At 40.4% G+C, this 27,725-nt stretch overlaps 1 pseudogene; it reads left to right on the forward strand.

Annotated features, from left to right (window-relative positions):
• The first annotated feature begins 816 nt into the window (after positions 1–816).
• Positions 817–27,725, forward strand: part of LOC149251461 (uncharacterized) — a 42,883-nt pseudogene continuing 15,974 nt past the window's right edge.

Below are 27,725 nucleotides of genomic sequence, written 5' to 3' on the forward strand. Positions count from 1 at the left end.
ATGACCCCAACACCATCAAGAAATGGAGGAAATCTCTCACTGATGCTATAGAAATAAAATGTCTCGATATGGAGACATATAATGGGTGAGTACTCCAATCTCCCTCGTACTCTAACATTCTACCATACTAGATTGATATATACTTTATGTTGTACACATTTCTGACTCGTAATTTCATTTCAACAATGGGTCACAGACACTACATTGATGGCGAAAATGCAGCTACCAATGTTTGGAAGAGTGAGGCCTCTAAAAAAATCTCATGTATACTCAGACATGGAAATGTTTGGTTGCATGTTTTTAGGGTGGACAACCCTATATTCACCAGGCCAACAAGCTCAAAGGTAATATTCACGACAAGCTCATCTACTATTAGAGGACCATGTTCTTGGTACTTGAAGCCATTAGGAAAGGGTAATATATCATACATTACATAAGGTCCATAAATTTTATCGTTTCCCTTCTCTTGCATGGTTACAATATTCAAAGGAGTCTTAGATAGGTTTGCCACAAAGTGAGTAATAGGGCGAAGCGAGATGAATCGAGAATTGGACCATAAATCCAGGGTGCTAGAAGAACAACTAGCTACTCTTGGAAAGAGACCAGATCCAACGTCGTTGATAGAGCACGAATCCTTCTACTCCAAACCAAAAAAACGTAGGCTTGAGGGTAACTTGTTGCAACAAGAAATGGTACGAGAAAACAAGCATGGGCAACTTGTTTGTCGGGCAAGAATGAGTGTTGGAAAAAGTTAAAATAGCACTACATGTGTCTAGATATCCAACAACGTTGGATGAGAAAGTTGAAGTATTTGAAATGGCAATGTTACTCGAGCAGCAAAGCAAGAAGACTGGATTTATAGGAATTGTGGGGCTTGGCGGTGCTAGCAAAACCACCGAGATGGAGAGAGCACCTCTTAGTGCAACCACTTCATTGCCACATGTGCTTATATTAGTGCAGGTGCCTGGTAGTTCAGGACATTAGAAGACATTGTGACAGATTGATATTGTGACAAGGTAAGAAAGAAATCAATGTTGAGCTAACTACACTGAATTTCTTTGTAGCAAATGTTTGGAACAATATAATTAAGTGGCTTTTAGCAATTTATTTTTTGGTACCCTAAACATAGTCATGTGGATTAGTGCTTTGGGACTATTTTAGGATAGATGCTAAATCATAATTTTAATCTTCATGGTCACATAATGATGTATGATATCGCATATATAATATCCCTTGCACTGTCTCTAAGAAGCATCTCTTACTGTAATTGATCATTTTTATTTGTATACTAGAAATACAGCCTTTTTCTAACAAGGCTTGTAATCAAGCCTCCTTGAACATGGCCATGATATAATTTGTCTTACTTGATTTGGGAAATTTCTTTGATTATTGTGTTTTACCTTTATATGTTATGAACATACTTAGGTAAATTCTATTATTAAAGATCTTTATTTTATATGTGAGCTTTGTCCTAATCTCAGCTGGAAATGGAAAATATTCCAAAACTTGTTTTAGGTTTTTGTTATAGTCAACACTTATTTACTATACAAATAAATTCCAGAGTAAAACACATACACATGAAATTATGTGGTTTAGTAAACACCACAAAGCTATATAAGGGTATATAGGTAAGGATGTATCTGTCGAAGACAGTTCTTGCATGTTCCAAATATTCCAACTTTGTAGCATGAACCTACAACACCTTCATCTATTGCAGAACTTGTGGTGCAAAACTGGCAATCTTCTTAATATAAGGTTGTAAAATTGGGGACATTGAAAAAAAAGGTTTGTGGGATTCATTAGCAATGTAACGTTTTAATTATCCCTTCAGTGACAAACTCAAACTTGAGAACTTTATGCTATCTGTTGGTCAACCATTTTATAGTGACTCTACAGACATAGATTGATAATAAGCTATGATTAAATAGGAAACAACTTGCCCATGTTAAGTACTCACAATTCCTTCCATTATAGACTCAATATTTTCATTATCTTACTTCAACCAATTTCTTTTTGGGTAAAGACTAGGGAGTGAGACCTGTGTGTATGCCCATGATAAACTATAATATTTGTTTCAGGGGAATTTAAATATTGAGTTTCACCAACACAAGATTAAAAAAAATATAGGAGATTCTTTACAAATGCAATGTTAGGTAGTGGATACATAAAAAATTTCATGCTAACATGATTTTTTTTTTGGAACATGGAGAAAACCAAACCTCTGAGACATGTAGCTTAATTTATATGAACTTTTCAATGTTAGAAGTAGTCTTGACCCAACTCAGTCATATAAACAAAAATCGAAGACAAATAATTTCCGGAGTATATAGTTGTATATTTTTGTGTTATTTTTACATCATCATACATCTATAGAATGGTTCCTATCCTATTGGTAAGCTATAAAAGGATTTTATCAAGGTTGAAACTTAAGGGGAAAAGAAGATAGTATCTCTCATCTCCCAGCAATGTACAAAGCCATAATGCAATGGCAATTGGCTTTGATTCTCATTCATGAATGCAATTACAGTTGGCTCATATGTACCAAATTTTAAGTTACGTTGATATACAATGCTCATCTAATTCACCCAAAACCACTCACATCAAACCCCCTTTCCATGGAGGATATGTTGGCATTATGATACAAGTATTGTCCTTGATGGCAACTCACTCATATGAAAGATCACAGTATAGCAGGTAAACAGCAAAGAATTACAAATCAGTCTTCACATAATGAAGAAAGAGAGGTATACGCAGGTTCATCATTGATCAAGCTGCATATACACGCAGGCTCACTGTATACAAGTCGCGTATATGTACACATGCACTTTCACAAAAGGAAAAGCGTGTATACCTTGGAAAACTAAGTTTTTGGTCCAAGGTATTTGGTCCATGGTATTTTGATCCATGGTATTGGTCCAAGGTATCTGATCCAACGTATTGACCCTAGGTATTTGATCTAAGGTATTGGTACTAAGTGGTTTTGGTCCATGGTATTGAGAAAGGTCTAAAACTATATAAGGAGGAGAAGATCATTACGCCAAGGTGTGCAAGTATTGAATATCTGATTAAGTGTGAGATCCAATATACAGGTTATGGGTTTGTGATGCTTTGCTTGAGCTTAACGAAGGATGCACCTATGTGGATGATGATGGATGATGGATCGAGATCTTAAGGCTTGGAATGTATTATCATTATGTGGTTTGATCATGGATAGACTAGATTTTAATACTGACACATGTTTTATTCTGCAAATGTTATGATCTAAGTATGACTGAATTTTGAAATAGCTGTGAAGTTTTTAAGTTAGTACTTGCGGATCTGTATGCGGGTTCGCTTTGGTAAAAGTGTGTATACATGCTGGTTTGGCTCATCAGAGTAGCGTATACATTATGAAATATGATATCTGAATTTGCAGTTGGTTCTAGTGGTTGTTGCAGAGTTCTGGGTTCTGCTCTATGTTCTGGTGATTGTGTTTTGATGACAGGACTTCAGTGATTCAGTTGTTATGTGATTCAGAGATTGATGATTGAGTATTCAATGATTGGTTAATGCAATGGTTGTATTGCAGTGGTGATTGATTTTGAGCTTCAATGTTTTTGATGGGTCCAGTATGAAAATTGGATGAAATGTGGCCTTCATATTATGGTGTTGTGTTCCAGGAGTATACAGTCTGAAAATTTATGGAACATGGTCCCTGGAGGAAGAGAGAAGTTCGTAGCCTTCTATAGGCTGGCGCCTATGTACTAGTGAACATATCGGCTAGTACAAGAGACAAGGGGTTGAAGCTCCCTTCTAGTAGTAGCTGGAAAACGAGTGAAGGTTGCAGCCTTTAGTAGGTCGGCGCCTACGTACTAGTAAACAGATCAGCTAGTACAAGAGCTAGGGGGTTGTATCTCCCTTCCAGTAGAAGCTGGAGAACGAGAGAAGGTTGTAGCCTTATGCAGGTCGGTGCCTGCGTACTGATATGAGTCTGCACCAATACAAGATTGTAAACATGTTTTTCTTATATTAAAAAGAAGACAGCAGCAGGTGGTTTTTGTCCCACATTAGGTTTCCACCTTATATCTTGGTGTTCATGTTTGTTTCTTATGTGTGATGGTTTGTTATGATATTACTGCACATGGTTACTATTTATATGGTTAATGAAGTATTGATGCACTGATTAAATATCAGCATATGATGAATTAACTGAATCATAAGATTTTTTGATATATGTTAGTTGCCTTGAACACAGCTGCATATACACATGAGTTACCTTCACTAAAGTAGTGCATATGAATTTGAATATGAAAAGAAAAAGATTATTGATTTGACGAATACTGATTCACCCCCCATCTCAATATTATTTCCAACAGGATATAGTGGTATAACCATTGGAATTCAAGTCCAACTCCACTACCATTTTGACAATTTATTATTCCCATTGAGCATTTTTAAATTTGATTCGTATAAAATTTCCATGCGGAGATAGAGCACTAGAAAAGGTTGATTATTTGTATAGAGAGATAGAGAACTAGAGAAGGTTTATTATTTTTACACAGAGATAGAGCACTAGAAAAGATTGATTATTTGTATAGAGAGATAGAGCACTAGAAAACGCTAATCATGGGTTGAACAAAAAGCATGCAATTCATTCACAAGTTTCCTTTTTCTTCATACAAAGGATTGCCATTTTCTTCTGCGTTTACTATGTGTTACACTAAAAAATGTCACCTTGACTACTTACAGTTAGTATGGCTCAAATCAACAGTCATGCTACCCTCTTAGGCAAGTCTTATGCCTCTTTTATCCATCTCAAACTCAAAGAAGAGAGAAAGTCTTGTAAAAACTATGTTTATCTCTGGGGTCGCAGGTTCTCTCTAGCCTTAACTGCGGGGACGCAGGCCATGTTCACAAAAACTGCGTCCATGGACGCTCTGTATGTTAAAGGAAAGGTGCGTCCTTCTGTAAAAGGCAAAATGTGCAAGTTTTATCTTGAAAAAGTTACTTGTGGTTACTTCTAGAACATTCTAGAGGTCGGTTTGATGAAATGGATGCGCCTCCAGTTGGTTCATGTATCTCTATTAAGAGGGAGCTTATCTCATCAATAAGGGAGCTATCCCACCCATAGAGGGGGATGATCCCATTGATAGTGGACCTGAATAACCTCTTTACAGCACTATAAATAAAGGCATTGAGCCAGAAGGAGAGGAGGTTGGAGCTATACATTTTCTTTGGGTAAATGCTGCAGGATTTAGGTCTTCCATTAGAACCTTTGTGAGGAGAGATTGTCTTTACATGATTCTACTTGGAAGTGGGTGAGCTTTGTCAAAGTAGAGGAAAACACTTGATGGACCCTGGGAGGAACTTGCACAACACCAAGGCCAGGTTGTAAGAGTTTCTTTGTTTCGTTATTAATACAAACTGGTTTATTTTTCTCAATAGCTTGTGTTAATGAGTTATTTCATGTGTTCCTTGGTCTGCATGTTGAATGTATGTTTTATTATATGAAATACAAGTGCTCGGTAATTGTTTGATTGTTTGTGGTTGCAGGAATTGACTTGAAGGAAGAGCTCATCCGGATTGGCAAGGACGAACTACAACAACAGCGTTTTGGAATAAGGTAAGCCTAAACACTTGTACTTTTCATGTTGTAAAAGGTATATTTAGAGAAAGATCACTCCATTTTGTCTTGTTTGTCGCTAGCGAGTTTAGACTCCTAGGGAGGTCAGTTGTGTCAGCCCAAATGACTTTTTCCGCCACGACAAATTGGCGACTCCACTGGGGAATCCATTAATGAGAGAGTCTTTTCCTTTATATGAACTTTGCTTTGAGAAAATCATTTTTATTTTCTGGTTTTTGACTGTGAGAAGTAGTATTTGGGTGGCTTAGCTTTAGATTTAGTTAGATTTGGTTTTTCTTCCTTTTTCCAGAAGGACGCACCCTCTGAGTACTACACAGTGCGTCCTTGGACGCGCTGTTGCCGTCTGCACAGAGCGGGCCCGCACCTGTGACAACGGGTGGCCTGCGTCTTCCTGTAAAAGTTAAGAAAATTCCATTTTTGCAATAAATTGCTTTTAGATTTTGATTTTACTTAGTGTTTTCTGCCCAGATCCTTTAGTACCCTGTCAAGAATTCTCACCTGAACTTGTTTTGTGAGCTTTGAGTGTTTTAGTGGATTTCAACGAAGTTTAGACCTAGGGTTTGATTTTTCGATAGGTTCTGTAGTGACTTTGAACGTAGAAAGTTGTCCAGCCTTAGATCTCTCTGGTTAGTCAACCTTCTTAGAAGTCGGGCCTGTCGTAAAGTCTCCTTGTTTGAACAGCTTGCCATTTAAGTTGTTTTGGGTCAAATTTCGAATTGCTTGTTTATAAAGTGTTGATTTCCATTTTACAAAAAGAACAAAAAGATTAGAGTTTTGTTTTGGCTAGTTTTTGGTTCTGCAATAAGCTAGTCCTTGATTTGATTGTGATCAAGTAAAACACCTTAGGATAATCATTGTTAGTTTTGACCTTATTTAAATTACTTAGAATAAATTTGCCTTTAGTTTGCTTATGAGTGGATTTTCATAGATTTTGATAGTTGTTAAAGATTGCTTTTTGGTTATATTAGTTTTATTTGCTTTATTAAAAGAAAAATACAAAAACATCTTCTTTAAAAAGTCTTGTTTCAAGTAGCTTTTTGTTTTTCAAAGAAGAAAAGAGTTTTTTTCGTGCATGTAAAAAGAAGTTATGTTTTTATGCTTGGAAAAGAAAATCGAATTGTTTCTTTGATTGTCTTCAATTAAGAAGTTGCTTTTATAAAGATTGCATTCTCTCAACTTTTTAGTTAAAACAATTCATCGAAAAAGCAAAGTAGTGGGTAAATCATCCTAGGTGCATTTTGTAGTGGTTTCGAGTCGAGTCAACACACCACTAGTTTCACTTCCATCACCTTTTGACTTAAAGAACAACCTTAAAAGTAACGCTTAAATTAAAATCAATCTAGTAATTTTTATTTTCTAGGGCTCTAAAGCACCAACATAGCTTAGGCTAGGGTCTTGGAGTAGGTGAGTACTTAACTCTCCAAGACTACAAAACCAAACAGTTAGTCTATCTTGAGTAGAACAAATCCAATTGTTTCAGTTACATTCTGGGAAAGCTCCTCTTAAAGGAGAAGCACGAGCTCGTGTCCGAACCAGTGAGGGGATCATTCCTCCCTCGTTGGGAACGACGCCAGACAGTACGTATTAAAAACGGTAAACCTCGGATTAACCATTGTCGAGGAGCCAGGGGTCACTTATCGGTAAACCTTGGATTACTGTCAAGGAGCCGGTAAGGGGATTGAGCTTGTTACTCTGCCCTTGCGTGCTGTCGGAGTTTAGACTGTTCCCCCAGGTGTAATTGTTGTGATTGGTAACCTTAGTGGCCATAATATCTAGGATTCTACCCAAGGTGACGGTGGAGGGAAGGTCCCACTGTACCTGGAGCAGACGTCGGCTATACTCACTTGGATTTTCTGGGGGGTTCGCTTCACTTCGAGACGGTTAAAGTGGAGGTACTTGGTCCAGTCTATTCATTAAGCAGGTTGTCGGCGTAACTGTTCCACCCGCCATTTCTGTACTGAATCCTGCGAGGTTGGACCTAATCACCAACTAGCGCTTTTGGTCCGGAAGATACTGTTTGTGTGTGCTTTGACACTCTAGATTATTTAGGCGTGTGCTTCAAATTTGTTTGGTTCTTTAGAAGACTTAGGTGGTTTGATTTGAAATTTTTTACTTTGTTTTCGTGTGTTGTAGTTAAAAATCATTAATTGTGGCGGAATTACCGAGACGGTCCCGTCGCATTGCGGGCCAGTCTCCTGAAGTTGTTTCTGTGGCCGAATTGTTGAGAAGATCCCGTGAACTCAGGGGTTCACCTCCTCGAGACGACCCCAGTAATTTAGAAGGTTTAAAGGTCCTTGTAACTCCTCCTAGTGACAGTAGAGTAGGTTCACCTGAAGAAGGAGAATCTTCCTTGGTAGTCCATCCAGATTACCAAAGTTTAGAAACAGGTTACAATCCCGAAGCTGTTACAGTTTCCGAGCTTGCTGGTAGTTTTTCATCTGCCAGTGAAACAGGCGAAGAACCTGAAATTTCCGAACCTGTTACTCCAACTCCTAGTGTTCCTGATTCACCAAGAATAGAAAGAATTATCACCGAAAATCTTCCTGTTGGGTTAATTGCTATAGAAGAACTTGTTCCAGAGGAAGAAATAGGCGTTTCTGATTCTGAAGATATAATTACCCTTGATCTAAGGGAGCGTGAATCCATCTTTTACAGTCCTCCTAGAAGTGAACCTTGGTACCTTGCATTAACCAATTTTTTAGACAACTCAGTAGGTTTTTCTACACCTCGTACTCCTTTTCCACCTGGAGGAATTCATAATCCTGTAAATATGTCTGGTCAGTCATCTGTGTTTACGCAAAGTCCTGAATCATTTTTACATGGTGGTCCTTCTGTTCCTACTGGGTATCAATCACTTTCTGGTACCTTTGCGGGAGCATCTCCTCAACCCATTGATCATGGGTTATTAGTTGGAAACAGTGGTAATGTACCATTGAGTATAGGTGATGTTTATATGATGTCAGGTTCAACTCCCGTTAACCAACCTCAAGGTGGCCAATTACCGCCTGGGGGGCAACCTTCGTTAATGCCTGGGGGGCAACCTCAAGGTACTTCATTCGTGTCTGGGGGGCAACCTCAAGGGTATCAACCCCAAGGGTATCAACCCCAGCCTCAATATGTACCCCAAAGTCAACCTCAGTATCAATATCAACCTCAAGGATGGCAACCTCAAGGGTATCAACCCCAAGGGTATCAACCCCAAGGGTACGTACCCCAAGAGTATCAACCTCAAGGATACCAACCTCAAGGTCAAGGTCAACCCCAGTACTCGTATTTACCTCAAGGTTATCAACCTACGGGTCAATACCCTGGTCAAAGTTATCAACCACCTCAAGGGCAATCATATGGGACTGCACCTTACAGTTATCAACCCTATCCTCAATACGGCTATGGATCTCAGTATCCTCAACCTGTTACGAGTCAGTACCCTGGATTGTTAACATGGGATCCGTCACAGGGTCAACAGATGTTGCAGCCAAGTATACAGTCGGTACCTCAAGCAGGACAACCTGTAGTTCCTGGTCCACCCCAGCAACCGCAACCTGTCCAGTCAAGTGTTCAGACCCCTGTAACTTCGGTAGTTACTCAGCCGCCAATTGCACCTGGTACTCCACCTCACACGGCTGCAGCAACTACCGCTACATCTACCATGCTTACTTCTGGAGTATCGGCAGCTCCGGTTTCTACTGTCCCTGTAACCACTCCTCAGACATCTGTACCGTTGTCTGGATCTACGGTCCAAACCACAGTCCAGATGCCTGTAGGCCAACCTGGTACAAGTACGGTTGTTACTACTCAACCTCAATTTGTTCAACCTCCGTACCAGGGACAGTATCAACCTGGGCAAGCTGCCCAACAACCGGTTTACCAGTATCAACCGTATCCTGGGTACACTTATCAACAACCTCAGCAACCCCAGTACGGTCCGGTTAATCCTGGTTTTCCAGGAGGATATAATATCCCCAATGCGATTCCTGTTCCTAGTTATCCTGGATATCCTCCTCCTGGGGCTGGTATTGTGACTCAGAATTTTAGAGATCCTAACCGGCAGTTACCGTTTATTGCAACTTTAGATTTACCCGACTTGACGCGCCTAACGAACGATCCAATTCAATATCTTCAGTTCTGGCCGCCAATGCCAAATAAGTTGCCCAGCGATATACCCAAGTTCGAAGGTAAGTCTGGAGAGGATCCGTCCAATCACGTGATGACTTACCACCTCTGGTGTGCATCAAATTCCATCTCAGATGATTCCATCCGCTTACGTCTTTTCCAGCGTACACTCATTGGTCTCGCGGCCAAGTGGTACATTGAGTTGCCACGGGCCTCTTTTTACAACTTTAGCCAGTTAGCTACCTCGTTCTTAACTCATTTTCAGTTACCAGTCAGATACGATAATGGTACAGAATTATTAACTTCGCTAAAACAATCGACATCCACGTACATTTCTGATCACATCCATGAGTGGAGACGTCGAAGGAGATTAGTGAAAGTTTTTATCCCGGACCAAATCTTAGCTGAATGGTTTGTCAAATCATTATTACCAAGAATTACTGAAGATGTAGCTAAGGCCGGAGTAGTTACTGAGGAGCAAGTCATTGCTCAAGCACAATACCTTGACTTAGTTTACACTCAGTCGGGTACGTTACACGAGAAAATTCCGGATCTTCCAAGTCAAACCAAATCGCTGCTGCTCCTTCGGGATCTCATGCCGCTGATGGTATGATTGGTATCGTGACTACGAAGAGCAAGAAGAAGTCTTCCAAGGCTTCAACTACTCCAATTATCACTTTGCCTGATTCTCCGACAGGAGAGTCTTCTCCTGAACTCACCGCCGACATTCACGCCGTAGAGTCATCTACGGCCAAACCAAAAAACGGTGGAAAGAAGAAAGGAAAGAAGAAGGCCAAAGCAGACAAGGCTCCAAAGGAGAAAACAGAAAAATCGGAAACCAATGACGAAAAGCGCAAACCTCGTTATCCTTGTCTCATTTGTGAAGAAGATCATTTTACGAGAGACTGCCCTCATCGGGCCGAGGTAGTGAAAATAGTTAAAGGTTCTCCCACTCCTGCTGTGTTAAAGAATCCATTTCCAGAGCAGGAGAATAAGATGATAGGTTCTTCTTCGAATGCCAGTGAAGAACCCATTTTGATGATGTCTCATGTCAGGATTGCGACTCGATCGCAAGATTATGGTAGTAAGGCTCCTGTTGATGGTAAAGAAGCAGAATCTTCTCACTCTAACCCATCAACCTCAGCTCCTGGTTCCGATCCACTACAGATCGAAAAACCTAACCCAGACTTAGTGATTAAGCCGCCCGCCAAGGGTGTACTTCGAAGGTCTGCTTTCAATCCACATGCGAGAGCAGCCCAGAATTACAACATTGTTGAAGACTTAGCTGTTTCACCTTCAGCAATGTCGGCACTCGAAGTGCTGCAATCATGTCCAGCGCAACGAAAATTGCTTTTGTCGGCTATTGGAGCTGTCGATGTTCAGGACCCGAACCTAATGATCTTTGATCTAGAAAATAGTACACCACGTCTCCCCCATCAAATGGCTTTCCAAATCCAGTGATAGTCAAAAACAGGCCTATTCATCGGACTGTGATTGATGAGGGAGCTTCTACGTGTATTATGTCGATTCAATGTTGGAGATCGCTTGGTTCTCCTTCGTTGAACCAATCCCCCACCATCCTTAAGGCCTTTGATGGCCGTGGGTTCCGTCCGTTTGGTATTCTACAAGAATTGCCTATAGGGGTCGAAGGTAAAACCGTTAGTCTGGATGTGGAAGTGGTTGATGCCCCTCTAGACTACAACCTTCTTTTGGGTCGAAGTTGGTCATATGCTATGACAGCGGTCGTTTCATCGGTCTTCAGAGTCATTAAGTTTCCACATAACGGTAAGATCGTGACTATTGATCAGCTGACATACTTTTCATCCGACCCATCCTCTTCAGAAACTATCCAACATGTTGGTAAAACGACAATCCCTTATAAGGACATTGGTGTAGGTTTAGTTAAGGATTCCGGTTTACTGGGAACTTTTCCTCTCCCTCCACTCAATGTAGATCCTTCATTTGCAACGATTCATATGATCACGTCAGAAAACATTATTTATGATGATCCTTGGTATGTTCCCTCTGACTCTGAGCTAGATTCACTCGGTGATGTTATGCCGTTGAGTCCGTATGAAATTGCTTATGAAGCTCTTATGTCTTTTACCGATTTTCATTCAACCGAGCCCGACCAAATGAATGTGGTCAGTGAAGAGTCACTTTTCACCTCACCTTTAGAACGGATAACGTTTCCCGAAGACGTGTCATCTGACGAACAACTTCGCGAAATCCTAAGTGTAGATGATCTACCATGGGAAGATCTCCATCACAGATCTTCGTTTTTACCTAAGGGCGATGCATTTGAAAATGATTTTTCATCTATCTTTACCGCTGAATATGTCAAAGACGCTCAGGATCCAACGAAACATTCTGATTCAGAGCTGAATTTAGGGAATATTTCTCGTACTATTCCCATTGATATATCAGTGAAGCCCGGAATCGAGGAGAACATTCATATAGGTGCCGCATGTACTGAAGAAGAAATCCAAACTTACAAGGCCCTATTCCAAGAATTCCGCGACGTGTTTGCCTGGTCCTACGAGGAAATGCCAGGAATCGATCCTGCCATTGTTGTTCATGAAATCAAAACCTACCCGGATGCTAAACCCATTCGGCAACGGTTGCGTCAGATTCACCCTCGAAAAGCAGCTGCAATTAAAGCAGAAGTCGAAAAGCTGTTGAAAGCAGGTTTCATTTATCCGATCCCGTTAACGGATTGGGTATCGAATATTGTTCCCGTCAATAAAAAACAAGGAACAATAAGAATCTGTATCGACTATAGGGATATCAATCGAGCTTGTCCAAAAGACAACTATCCTACGCCTTATATCGATCAAATAATTGATGATTGTGCCGGAAGTGAGATGTTTTCCTTCATGGATGGTTTCTCAGGCTATAATCAAATCAATATTCTACCTGCCGACCAACCAAAAACGGCATTCATTTGTCCATGGGGGACATTTGCTTATTGCAAATTACCTTTTGGGCTTAAGAATGCCGGCGCTACTTTTCAACGGGCCATGTCTTATGCATTTCATGACATCAAGCACATTGTGCAACCCTATCTCGATGATTTGCCTGCTCATTCTTTACACCGAGCTGATCACCTTGTCCATTTACGAGCAATCTTTATGAGGTGTAGGCATTATCGAATTCGGTTGAATCCCCACAAGTGTGTTTTCTGTATAGAAACAGGTCGATTGCTGGGATTTGTTGTTTCCAAAGCCGGCATTCGCGTCGATCCCTCGAAAGTCGAGGCTATCATCCAATTGCCTCCTCCTTCGAGTTTGCGCCAACTCCAAAGTTTGCAAGGGAAAGCGAACTTTTTACGCCGATTCATCCCTAACTACGCCGAGGTCACTAAAGGTTTTACACGGTTGTTGAAACAGAACGTACAATTCTTTTGGGACGAGATTGCCCAACAATCTTTTGATGCACTAAAACGACCCATGCACCGTTATTGCATCCTCCCAACTACAACCAGGACTACTTCTTATACCTCGCAGCTTCGCATTCCACCATTGGAATGGTGTTAGTTCAAGAAGATGAATTCAAGGCAGAGCATGTGATATATTATCTTAGCAGAACCTTAAATCCAACTGAGTTAAAATATTCACATGTGGAGAAATTGGCCCTGGCAGCCGTTCAAGCTGTCCAGCGTTTTCGTCACTACATTCTTCTCCGCAAAACTACTATTATTTCGGATTGCAACCCTATGATTTATATCTTGACAAAACAACTGCTAGGGGGCAAGTACTCTAAATGGATCGTCATCCTGCAAGAGTTCGACTTGGAGTTTGAGAAGTCCAAGTCTAAGAAATCTTTAGTCTTCGCGGAATTGATGTGTGATTTCCCGAGTGCTGACACAGAGACTGTGGCAGAGGAGTCCATTGCGGACGAATCTTTGTTTCTTATTAGCACTATAGATCCGTGGTATGGGGATATAATCATCTATCTCCAAACCCAAACCTTTCGGCCTGAAGCTTCCAAGGAAGACCGTCGAAAAATTCGGTTTCAATCCCAGCAATACAGAATTATTGGAGATACACTTTATCGCCTGGGGGCAGACTTAGTTTTTCGACGTTGTTTAACTCACGAAGAGGCTGAGAGAGTTTTGAATGATTGTCACTCTGGAGCATGTGGCGGTCATATGTCTGGGTATGCCACAGCTCAGAAGGTGTTGCGCGCTGGCTATTTCTGGCCGTCTATGTTTAAAGATTGTATCCTTGCCGTCAGAAAATGCCACAACTGTCAAGTGTTTGATCGAAAGATGCGCGCTCCACCTGCTCCTCTCCACCCTATAATTGCCGCTGGTCCATTCGCCAAATGGGGTATTGACTTTATTACTTGTAACCCTCACTCGGCCGGGGGGCATGCGTATATCATCCTCGCGGTTGATTATTTTACTAAATGGGCCGAGGCGATGCCTACATTCGACGCAAGCGGCAAGACAGCTGCAGTTTTCGTATTCAATCATATCATAACTAGGTTTGGTGTCCCACAAGCAATCATTACTGACCATGGGAGCCATTTTCGAAATGTCATGATGACTGAGCTTACAAGCCAGCTTGGTTTGCGCCACGATAGCTCTACACCTTATTATCCGCAAGCCAACGGTTTGGTTGAGTCAATCAACAAAGTTCTAGTCATCATGATTCGACGGATCATTGGTATCCATCGAACGAATTGGCATAACATGTTATTTTCGGCGCTATGGGCATATCGAACTTCAGTGAAAAATTCAACAGGTTTCACCCCTTTCCAGCTAGTTTATGGCTTAGAAGCTGTGTTACCTATTGAATGCGAAATCCCATCACTTCAAATGGCTGTCGAATTACTTCCAGCTACTTCCGAAGAGGAGAAACGGTTGTTATACTTGGCTAAATTAGATGAGACTCGACGTGACGCTACTTTAGCTATCGAGACTCACGCAAAACGAATGAAAGCCCAGTACGATAAAAATGTAACCCCTCGAAGTTTTTCGGAAGGAGACCTAGTACTATTATATGATCAAGCTAACGATAAGCTAGGTGCCGGAAAATTCGTTCCCATGTGGCATGGGCCCTACATTGTAAAGCGAAAGCTAGCAAAAGGGGCTTATGAGCTAGTTGATTTTGATGGGGACTCTTTGGGTAAACCCAGAAATGGACTTTACCTAAAGAGGTATTATGCTTAAAATGATGGGTATGGAGAAATTTTTAGATAGGTTAGATTTTCTTTCTAGCTAGCAAGTGTGTTAGTTTAGTCAGTGTGCTTAGCTTAGCGAGTGTGGTTTTTCGTCATTATTCTGGCTTATCTTGGTTTTACTCTTGATATTGTAGATGTCGACGCCTCTCCAAACATACATTGGATTTGCTGATGGTGCTTGTCGTAGTACACGGAATATCTCTTCCGCAGCTTGGGTTATCTATTCACCCTCTGACGAGTTAGTTTCTATGCATGGGGTAAGCCTCGGTCAAACAACGAATAACATTGCAGAATACAGTGCAGTGGTTGAATTATTATCCGAATCTATTTCATTTGGAATTCGACGTTTGATAGTGAGGTTAGATTCTGAACTTGTTGTATTACAGCTTAATAGAGTTTATGCCATTAGAAATCCTGTGTTGTTAAGGTTGTTTTTGAGAGTGCGTCTCTTGGAACGTGAATTTGATTACATTGAATATCAACATATTCCAAGGTCCCTGAATACATTAGCAGATGCAATTGCTTCTCGAGTGTTGGACAGACATTTATAATAATCATGCAAGTAAATTTAAAGACATTTCATCATACATGTTAAACAAGATAAGCCGGTAATAGTGATATATATAGATAGAAGTGTGTCCAAAAAATATATACATCGTCTTCGATCATAGGTTGAAAACACCTTATGATCGGCAAAATGATAGTACAAAAAGTCAAAAATGTCACATGTGACTACAAAAGTGACTAGTCAATCACTGGTGGTGCTCTCTGTACGACACCACTGCGCGGGCTACCTTACGCAGAAATCTCCTAAACGGTCCAGGGACCGCGACTACAAAACGCTGAAGCCTGATAGGAATGTCGTCCATAGTAGTCTCAGGTATGTCTACCGTGAGACGCTCTAGATCATGCTCCAACTCAGCTAGTACGTCTGCAGCCGCGTCCTGTGGGGCCGGTGCCGGTGCAGCTGGATGTCGTCTATCATAAGGCCGGAGATTGGCTGGACGCTGTGGACCAACATCTGCATTTTGAAAATTTTACTGTTAGTTTGAGACGATATATATGAAAAATAAAAAATACATAACTAGAAAACTTGTGAAAATAAAAGTACCTCTGTCATCCCATTGTTCTCCCTGTGGAAGAACCATGTCCGGATCACCTCTGAAATCCATTCCGGCATATGGAAAGTCTTGTATCACAAAAAGCTGGCCCTCTAACCAGTCAAAGTAACTGTCTGAGAATCGAACCACTGTCGCGCCCTCGTCAGGATGCCGGGCCATCACCGCAACCCATCGTATAAGCTTTGGCTCCCGAGGACCCAAGTCATCAACAGTGAGTTGCTGAGGGATCAGCATTGGAACTCTCTCCAAGGCAAAGCTCACGACTATAGGCCCATATCCAAAAGTCTTTAGTCGTCCGTTCTTTGCCTTGGTCAGTTGGCTCTTCATATGAGCCGACACAGCTTCACACCAGTTGAAGATGGTGCCTTGGTAACAGTCAACTGCCATCCGCATTTGGGATCCGGAAGCAATGTGTAAAGCGGCCGCGCCGCAAATTCTGGTGACCGTGAACGCAATGACCTTGAGTTCCGGCAGAGTGATGTGTTTTATCTCTACGCCTTTTTTATGGCGAGTCCCAGGTCTGCACCACTCCTCGCGGAGATCATCAAGGGATTGGCCACCCGGCCTGGTCCCCGCAAGATTGAGTTGCTCACCTCTGTTTGGCAAGCCAGTGAGAAAGTATACATCCGAGGGCTCTATCTCGAGCTGGTGCCCTCCTATGTAAAAGCATTGATCTTGAACGTTCCATCGCTCAACCAGCCATTCCAAGAATCTTACCTGGCCCCTCATGCCCGGTATGGTCCAATATTTGTATAACCCGCATGTTCTTAGGGCATCCAGAGAGGGTTGGTGGTTTATTGCAGCTTCATCTTCCTCTACGTGCTCTCTCTCTCTCCAGTCTAACATGATTAATGCCCTGCATATCAAAAAAGACAATTAGAAATTGATTTGAAGAATTTTGGTGGTTTTTTGAGGGAGTTGGGGTTTTGAAATGCGCACTTCTCGGAGGACGCACCCCAGCTTTGTAGCACAGGGCGTCCGGACGCAGCTGGCCTGAAGGCGGGCTGCGTCCCCCGACCATTTTCCCGTGTGAGAAAAAGTCGGGGGACGCAGGTCACCCGAAGGGCACCTGCGTCCGCCGAGAGGCGCATTATAAACCCAAAACCCCCCCAAAAAATGAAACTAAGACCTAAAACTTAATTCTAAACGGATAGAAATGCAGAGTAGGATGTGTAAAATACCTGGATGAAGCGGCGTTCGATTCCGACGGTCAGATTTTCCGCAGCAACCACGGGAAGTTTCTTGTCAAAAGCTCCTTTTTCAACCTCCAAAGTCAAACGGTAAAAATGACATGGTAAAAGGTCTTTTTATAGGTTTTTTGGGTGAATGAGTTCATTTTTTACCATGAAAAGATGTTTTTCGACGTATTTTTGCCTATTTTAAACAGGTATGAGTAATGTGTCGCTTTTGTGCAGGACAAAGGGATTTCGAGGGAAATTGTAATTTTCACAAATAAAAATATCAGAGTCATCTTTTAAGCCCTTTTCTGACTCCTAAAACATGAAAAGATCGCCGAGTGTTTCTTTTACACTCGTTAAAACGGAATTAAAAGACGGTCCCCTTTTAGCTCTTTTCTGACCGTAAAATCAGGAAAAGATTGCCGGGTTTTTGTCGTTTCAAACTCGATAAGGAAATAAAACGACGTGTCCTTGATCGCTTTTTACTTTTCAGGTCGACGACACTATTATGAAAGTACTCCTTGGTCGCAAGATCAAGCGGTTCCCCCAGGTATTATTTTATACTTTTTCGGGCTTGAGGGACACAAATTTACGAAAAAGTTCAACGTGGAGTTTCCTTAAGTTTTTCAGACTCTCTAAAAATGAAAAACGCCGAGTTTCTCCTATACTGGGCTCGTTAAACTTTTACAGTAAAGGACCTGTTCAATTACAAACAGGAACGAACCACTCCTTCCTAGGGTTCGAATTTAAACTAGGTTGGACTCGTCCGAAGGATGAGCTTATAACCAAGCATATGTTATCCTCCTCAAGCTTGTTAAAAATAAAGAGGTACTTGCCAGAAATGGTGGGGGAAAAGAGAGAAGAATGAACCTATTTGTCACCTTTTGTCTCAAACGAAACTTTATTACCACTCTTGAACACGACACTTTTGCATTTCACCTGGGTTGGGAAATCTTTTACCTCACAGTTGACCAAATCACTTTGAAAATCTTTAACCGGGTTCAGGGATTAACTTTGAGTTATTCGTCACCAAACCATCTGTTGTGTCGTTATGTGTTCAAGAGGTCTGCAAGCAAAAATTTCATCTGCAAAATACTTATCATCCATTTGACCATCCCTGAGTCAGTCCTTACAGCAACATTTCTTCAACTTGAACAATGATTTCGTGTTGCAGGCTTGCCTGCAACGAGTCGCTTTCTATCGACATCGACACATTATCTAGAAAGATGACTTAGGAATCGACAGTACCTTGAAGTCTGCATGCATCAATGGCAGGTTTCTCGCCTTTGACGACAGTTTACATCATTGACTTTCGATCAAAGGATTCCGTGAAGTGTTCGACATCAGAACATCTATTCACATTTCACGGGTTGTGCTTGGTACTTTGAGAACCATTGACATTACTGGTGGTCTCTCTCACGCTTGTTAACAGTTCACATCATCGACTGGTAATCAAGTGGTTTCTAACATGTTCGACATCAAATCATTTAATCACATGCTTAGAATCGTACCAATTCAGGAAGTAGAAGTGAAGACCCTGGATCTAGTTTCTACCATCCAGGCTGCGAGGAGTTTTGTATTCATTATCTATGTAGACTAATCATAAACAGATGGCTGCGTCCATACTGTGTCTACAAAAGTCTATAAAAATGATGTACTGCAAGATCATTCCTGTATCAGAATAGTTAGTCCATTAGTTAAAGTTTTGAATCTGAGTATGGGAATGCCTACCTCAGTGATGATATAATCTTATACATGTATTTTGTGTTGAAAATTGCAGGTTCCAACCAGGTCATCCACAAGTCAATCCTTGAAATGATAAAGCGCTTCACCCTTCCTAGAATTACAAAACACCAATCTATTCCAGGCTTTGCACTTTAGGGGGCAATCTGTTACACTAAAAAATGTCACCTTGACTACTTACAGTTAGTATGGCTCAAATCAACAGTCATGCTACCCTCTTAGGCAAGTCTTATGCCTCTGTTATCCATCTCAAACTCAAAGAAGAGAGAAAGTCTTGTAAAAACTATGTTTATCTCTGGGGTCGCAGGTTCTCTCTAGCCTTAACTGCGGGGACGCAGGCCATGTTCACAAAACCTGCGTCCATGGACGCTCTGTATGTTAAAGGACAAGTGTGTCCTTCTGTAAAAGGCAAAATGCGCAAGTTTTATCTTGAAAAAGTTACTTGTGGTTACTTCTAGAACATTCTAGAGGTCGGTTTGATGAAATGGATGCGCCTCCAGTTGGTTCATGTATCTCTATTAAGAGGGAGCTTATCCCATCAATAAGGGAGCTATCCCACCCATAGAGGGGGATGATCCCATTGATAGTGGACCTGAATAACCTCTTTACAGCACTATAAATAAAGGCATTGAGCCAGAAGGAGAGGAGGTTGGAGCTATACATTTTCTTTGGGTAAATGCTGCAGGATTTAGGTCTTCCATTAGAACCTTTGTGAGGAGAGATTGTCTTTACATGATTCTACTTGGAAGTGGGTGAGCTTTGTCAAAGTAGAGGAAAACACTTGATGGACCCTGGGAGGAACTTGCACAACACCAAGGCCAGGTTGTAAGAGTTTCTTTGTTTCGTTATTAATATAAACTGGTTTATTTTTCTCAATAGCTTGTGTTAATGAGTTATTTCATGTGTTCCTTGGTCTGCATGTTGAATGTATGTTTTATTATATGAAATACAAGTGCTCGGTAATTGTTTGATTGTTTGTGGTTGCAGGAATTGACTTGAAGGAAGAGCTCATCCGGATTGGCAAGGACGAACTACAACAACAGCGTTTTGGAATAAGGTAAGCCTAAACACTTGTACTTTTCATGTTGTAAAAGGTATATTTAGAGAAAGATCACTCCATTTTGTCTTGTTTGTCGCTAGCGAGTTTAGACTCCTAGGGAGGTCAGTTGTGTCAGCCCAAATGACTTTTTCCGCCACGACACTATGTCACTAGTAGACTTCTCATGCAAAATTATTGAAGAGTCGTTGGTCCCAGAGAAAGAAGAAGAAATATTTTCTTCTCCTACCAATTCTTGCAGCCTCATATCTTTTCTTATTTCTTCCTGCTAAAATTGCACCATTGCATCATATGCATACCTTGACTGTTTTCTACCACCAAACTGAAAATGTTTAGTAGGTATCTTCTTTGAATTATGTTACTTTTGTACACTTTTTTCACCCCAATACATTGGTCAATATGGACAAGAATGAATATGTGGCCCCTTTATCTTGTCATGGCTAGTGGTCTTTATTCCTTGACTATCTTATATGTTCTTTTTTATTTCCACATTATTTATTGAAGTTGTCATTTTCAAGCCTTCAAGGTAAATGAGAGTTGTGAAATTCCATCTTACCTACTAGATAGGGAGGTTCCATCTGCCAAATCAGCAAGTGGATTTTTTCAGCAATTGCTACAAGTTGAATTTCAAGCAATTGTATTAGTGGGACATGGCAAAAAACTTGACCCTATTGATGGATGATGGGGCCTTTTAGCTCATTATAGATACTCAATTATCTTTAGTAGAGGTTTTTCTATAACTAAATTGGAATATTATGAACGTTTCTATCCCTTTTTCTCCTCATGCATAGATTTTTGGCATAAAGTTGTTTAATTTTTACTGCAAGGAAGTCCCTCTTCCTTTCAAAAGTAAAAACCTTACATCAGTAAATAGTTGGGGCCTTTCATCTTTTAGTCGACCTTGTTGTGCTTTCTATTACCATTTTCCTATACATAAATAGCTATTACTAAATGGCATATTATGAATGTTTATGTTTTGTCTTTACCAATACATATATTTTTGGCATATTTTGGTTTCTTCAGCATTGCAAGAAAGTCCCTCTTCCTTTCATCTCCTAAATGCTAGAATTAAAGGTGCATAGTTTCAGTTAGTCTTCAATTTACAGAATGTAAAACCCCAACATCCTGGATAGTGGTGAAAATTGCATGTAGGTTGTTATATTTCTAGTTGCTCATGATCAGTTAATATGGTTTTTGTCAGGCATAAATTTTTGTGATGCTTTCCATTTTGAAGTGGATCTTCATACATAAATACATATATATCTTGTGTTACAGGCTAAAAATGAGAACCTCCCACCCGTGGTGATAAATGAAATTACAAAGGAGTTGAAGAGTCTTGATGAATCACCTCATGGAGGTATAAAAGTGGTGGTGAATGATGACAACTTTTTCAATCAAAGTTGTAGACATTGAAGGACCAGGTACATTCTAAAAGAATAATCGAGAACAATGTAACATATTTTGGATGTTTTATGCTTGAGAAAGGGATCATTTTTTCATATTGCATTTACTGAAGCATCTGAATTCGTTTTTTTTTGCATGGTTATTACTATATTTTTGGAACATGAGCTATATTTACATTTATTGATGCTTTTTCCTACATCTAGCATTCCATATGAATTTGGTGTTTTTCGAGTGAAATTGGTTCTAACTCCTTATATTCCAAACTCTCCTCCCAAAGGTATTTGTTGATCCTTATAATGATACTTCATCCAATTTGCATTATCTTAAATTGGAATTATGTTTTCTTTAGATGTTTAGTTGCCTATAGGACATTCTTTTTGTTTTTCTACTCACTGCTTATCTAAGTCATCAAGTATATAAGGGGGATGCATGACTTGTAAAAACTGAGAAATAAACTTTGGCATCTTTCAATGTAATGATTGGCTTGGACTACAGGGTATTTTTTCACAAAAATCTTCCACCCTAGTATTGCAAGCAATGGAGATATATGTGGCAATAATCTGAAGAAGGATTGGAATCCAACCCTTAGACTATGACAGATTCTTCTTGTATGTGTTCATCCACTTATCAATTTAGCTTATTTATCATAATTTTTATTAAGCATTGTAGTGTGTTACATTTGGCTGGACACAATTGTGCTTGTTGTGTATTTTTTGCTTGAAAGATATTTGGAAAATAAAGATAGACATAAGCTATTTGAATGGAATTGTAGTGTGTTAATTGTTTCGATACAACATGAGATATAGGATTTGCACTTGTTTCATACTGCTTAAGTGATATTTGAAAACTGATGTTGCACATGAGCACATAACTCAATGGATTTTTCTCAACTTGTGGATCATTTTTTAGTGGCCACTTTTAACTTTCTATAATTAATTGACCAAGAAACTTAGGGATGAACTATTTGTGGTTCTAGGATTTAGAAGTGAATTTTAAAAATGTATTCAAAATGTTACATTTGATGTGATATGTGCATTTCACAATGAGAAATGACTAGAATTCATGTGAAGAAGAAAAAAAAAATTGTTGGAAGATTTTTTATTGTTATTTGTTGCATAGTTAGCACACCTTATATTATTGTTTGAACTCCACTTTTTATCAACTCTGCAACAGTAAATTGACATGGACATTCATGCAGTTTGTATGCATTCTTGGATCTTAGTTATAGGGACCGGAGTACATGATTTTTTCCATAAACAATAGTAATTTATTTCCCTTTCTAAACTTTGGATTACTATTGTAGGTCATAAGATGCATACTTGTAGAACCGTTCCTAGAGTATTCTTTGAATGAACAATCTAGGAAGATGCTCATGGAACACTATGAAGCATATGCAAAGCATGCCAAGTATGTTATATTTTTTCATCTATATTTGGAAATTATTTACATGATTACACTTTATTCATATAATTTTGGGATATATATGGTTAACCCTAATATTTCTCTCTATCCTTTGAGAAGAGTATGAGGATATTAAATTCATATTAACGAAGTGATTGGTGTTGGGTTGTGTTATATTCTTTCCACGACTAGCCCACGTAGTTAGCCAAGGGGTTAGAGGGGGGGCGGAGCCCCCCTTCGTTGCACCAATTTTGTAGCGAGGGGAGGTCACAGGGGGTTTGAGGTGTACCCGTAACGCCACTTTATGGGGTCCGGGGCAGTGCCTCGGAAAATTTTGGTTTTGGACCCTATGTTAGGTTGGGTGGACCCACCTATGGTTTTGTGCATGATTTTCACACATGTTTTTTAGATACGATGGTTTTCGGTCCATGGTATTGGACGCGATGGTTTTTCGGTCCATGGTATTGGATGCTTCGGCATGTATAAATATGTATTATAACATTGAAAGGAATATAATGAAAAATCAAGCTGGTAGTCCCAGTTTTGGGATCCAGGGGAAATCTCTGTGTATATGTGTTTTATGTGTTATGCTCTTGCATTGTTTATTTTCTATGTTTTAGAATTCATATGCAGGTAATTTCTATACGTGGTTAAAACCTACATTTGGTATCAGAGCAGTTTTGGCTTCAAGGGGATGCCTTTGTTGCTGAGGGGTTTCACCCGGGCCTGTGGTAGACTGTGTTCAATGGGAGATCTGCGAGATCGATTCTGGTGGTGAAAGAAGATGGCAAGCAATGGAAAGATAGAGATCGAGAAATTTAATTGTCATAGTTTTGAGTTGTGGAAACTCAAGATGGAGGATCTGTTGGTGGATAAAGATCAGTGGATTGCGGTAGATATGGGTACTAAACCAACGGGAGTGCCCGATGAAGAATGGAAGAAGCTAGATCAGAAGGCAAAGAGCACAATATGATTATGTGTCTCAGATTCAGTATTGTTGAATGTATCAGGGGAAGCTACGGTGAAGGCTTTGTGGGACAAGTTAAGGACTTTGTACCAATCTAAGTCTCTCGTGAATAAACTATTCTTGCTGACAAAGTTGTATAACTTGAGGATTGAAGATGGAGACTCAATGATAGAGCATCTGAACACATTTAATACTATGGTAAGTCAGTTAGCATCTGTTGATATTAAAATTCCAGATGAAGATAAGTGCATCAGTTTGTTGTGTTCTCTACCAGATTCGTGGGATAGTTTGGTTATTGCAATAGGTATCAATGCAACTACCTTGCAGTTTGATGAAATAGTTTCAGCCTTGCTGATGGAGGAGATGAGACGTAAAAATATGGAGAGCCAGAATGGTGATGCCTTGTCTGTACGAGGACAGTCCCAGAACAGAAACAAAAATAAGTCATCGAGTGGGAGATCTAAATCTAGAGGGAGATCTAAATCTCCAAGAAAACCTGTAAAGGTGGTGTGCTGGAAATGCAGAAAGGAAGGGCACTTCAAAAGGGACTGTAAATCTAAAGCTCTTGATAAAGGAAATGGATCTGATGATGGTCCTTCTGTAGAGGTGAAAACCACCTCAGATGAAGGTGGGGATGTGTACTTGGCTTCTTCAAGTACACATGTAGATCATGAGGCATGATTGATTAACTCAGGTGCATCCTTTCACTTCACTCCCCATAGAGAATGGTTCTGCGAGTATGAGAAATACGATGGTGGTGATTTCTTCTTGGGGGATGATAGGAAGGCTAGAATCATTGGTCGCGGAAAATTAAAGTTGAAGTTGCAAGGTGGAAGAGTTAGAACACTTACGGGTGTTCTACATATTCTTGCATTGGCTAGGAATCTGATTTCTGTAAGAAAGCTGGATGATGCAGGTGTAAAGATAGTGTTTGAGAAAGATACCTCTAAGATGGTTCGGGGAGCACTAGTATTGATGCGGGGAGGTCGGATTGGAACTCTGTACAAGCTGCAAGGTAGCACTGTTGTTGATGGGTGCAACAGTTCTATGGTTCCTGACAGTGGAGCTGAAAATCTAGTGGTCTTTGGAGAGAAGACCATGTTGTGACATCAAAGGCTTGGACATATTGGAGAGAAGGGCCTTCGAATACTTCATGGTAAAGGTATGGTAGAAGGTATGAGTAATATCTCTCTGGATTTTGATTTCTATGAAAATTGTGTATATGGGAAGCAGAATCGTGTGAGTTTCCCCTCTGGTGGTAAAAGGGCGAAATAGATATTAGAGCTTGCGCACAGTGATGTGTTTGGACCTGTGAAGGTTCCATCATTGGGTAAGTCTATGTACTATGTATCATTTATAGATGACTTCTCAAGGAATACATGGATATATTTCCTTAAGAAGAAATATGAAGTCTTTGACAAGTTTAAAGAATTTAAGGCTCTGGTTGAAAACTAGACAGAGAAGAAGATAAAGGTGCTAAGGAGAGATAATGGTGGAGAGTTTTACAATAAGGAATTCAAAGAATTCTGTAAGAAGTTAGGTATAGCATAACAGAAGACTACGCCATATACACCTCAGCAAAATGGAGTTGCAGAAAGAATGAACAAGACATTGATAGAAAGGGCAAGAAGCATGCTCAGTGGTGTCGAGTTAGGACAGGAATTCTAGGCAAAGGTGGTGGAGACAGCATGTTACCTGGTCAATAGATCACCTTCATCAGCGTTGGAGGATAAGACTCCACAAGAGGTATGGACTAGTAAGAAACCCTCTCTTTCACATCTGAGGGTATTTGGATGTGATGCATATGTACATGTTCCAAAGGAGAAATAAACCAAGTTGGATAGTAAATCTGAAAAATGCATCTTTATTGGGTATAAGGATGGTTTAAAGGGTTATAAGCTTTGGAACCCAGCAACAAGGAAGGTTGTGTATAGCCGAGATGTGGTGTTCAGAGAGGTGAAAGATGTTATTAAACATGAAGTCCAATGAAAGGAACCTGAGAAGATAGAGTTTGAGCTAAAGGAGGAAGAATCAGACTCTATAGCAAAGGAGGAATCAGAAGATGAAGAGCCACAAACTCCAGTTGTAAGAAGATCAGTTTGAGAAAGAAGGCAGCCAGAAAGGTATATTCCATCTGCTTTCTGTTCAAATTTTGCTTTATCTATTACTGATGATGATACCAGAAGTGTGAAGGAAGCGGTAGATTCAAATGATGGAATACTCTGGAAAGAGGCCATGGTTGATGAAATGGCATCTTTGCAAAAAAATGAGGCTTGGGATCTAGTGGAGTTTCCTGCTGGAAGGAAACCCATTGGTAGCAAATGGGTGTTCAAGAAGAAGACAAATGCAAAAGGAAAGGTGGAGAAATACAAAGCTCGATTGGTAGCAAAAGGTTATTCCCAGGTGCCGGGAATTGATTTTGGTGATATGTTTTCTTTTGTTGCCAAGGTAGCTTCTATTAGATTACTTTTATCTGTTGTTGATGCTTTTCATTTTGAGGTAGAATAGATGGATGTGAAGACAACATTTCTTCACGGGGATCTGGAAGAGGAAATATACATGAAGCAACCTGAAGGCTTTGCGGTGAAGGGTAAGAAAGAACTAGTATGCAAGTTAAAGAAGTCTCTGTATGGGTTAAAACAGTCACCAAGGATGTGGTATCAGAAATTTGATACATTTATATGGGGACTTGGCTTCACCAGAAGCAAAGAAGATCATTGTGTGTATTTTAAATTAATTGGTGATCGTGTTATTTATCTGGCCTTGTATGTGGATGATATGTTGCTGGTTGGAAATGACAAAAAAATTATCTTGGATTTGAAGACCCAGTTGTCCTCCAAATTCGACATGAAAGATCTTGGTGCTGCAAACTATATTTTGGGCATGGAAATTAAAAGAGATCGGGCAAAGAGGAAGCTCTGGTTAAACCAGAGGAAGTATGTCGAGACAATACTGTAGAAGTTTAATATGCAGGATAGTAAACCGGTGAAGGTTCCTATTCCTATAGGTGTGAGGTTATCTGTTGAACATTGTCCCAAGACACAAGAAGAGGAAGAGGATATGTCCCATGTTCCATATGCAAGTGCAGTTGGTAGCCTGATGTATGCAATGGTCTGTACTAGACCAGACATTGCACATGCGGTGGGAGTATTGAGTAGGTTTATGTCAAAACTAGGGAAGGAGCACTGGACAGCAGTGAAGCGGGTTTTCAGGTATTTTCGTGGCACTAGTGATTATGGTTTGTGCTACCAAGGAAGATCAGGCTTGGACAGAGTGTTGGATATTCGTGGCTTTGTTGATGCAGACTGGGCTGGAGATCTAGATCAGAGAAGATATACAAGTGGGTATGTGTTTAACCTATTTGGAGGTGCAGCCAGTTGGATGAGTAAGAAACAATCTGTAGTGGCACTATCAACTACAGAGGCAGAATACATGGCAGCCACTCATTCAAGCAAGGAATCAGTTTGGTTGCAGAGATTTTGTTCAAGTATGGGGTTAGTACAGGGAGTTATAAGGATAGATTGTGATAGCCAAAGTGCAATTTTCTTGGCAAATAACCTTGCTTATCATTCAAAGACAAAGCACATTGATGTTCAGTATCACTTTGTGGGGGATATGATAGAAGACAAAAAGGTGTTGCTGGTAAAGGTGGACACTTTGAAGAATACTGCAGATGCATTGACAAAATTTGTGAGCTCTGAGAAGTTCTCTTGGTGTAGAGAGACAATGGGCATTTCAAGGCTGGAAAAATTACTAATCTCTCTTGTGGCCCCCCATGGAAAGAAAACAACAAGTGGGAGAATGTTGGGTTTTGTATATTCTTTCCACGAATAGCCCACGTAGTTAACCGGTGGGTTAGAGGAGGGGTGGAGCCCCCCTTCATTGCGCTGATTGTGTAGCGAGGGGGGGTCACAGGGGGTTTGAGGTGTAC

The sequence above is a fragment of the Pinus tabuliformis genome, chromosome 7, assembly GCF_031772625.1.
Source record: "Pinus tabuliformis cultivar Carrire ecotype Pingquan chromosome 7, CPIR1, whole genome shotgun sequence".
NCBI lineage: Eukaryota > Viridiplantae > Streptophyta > Pinopsida > Pinales > Pinaceae > Pinus > Pinus tabuliformis.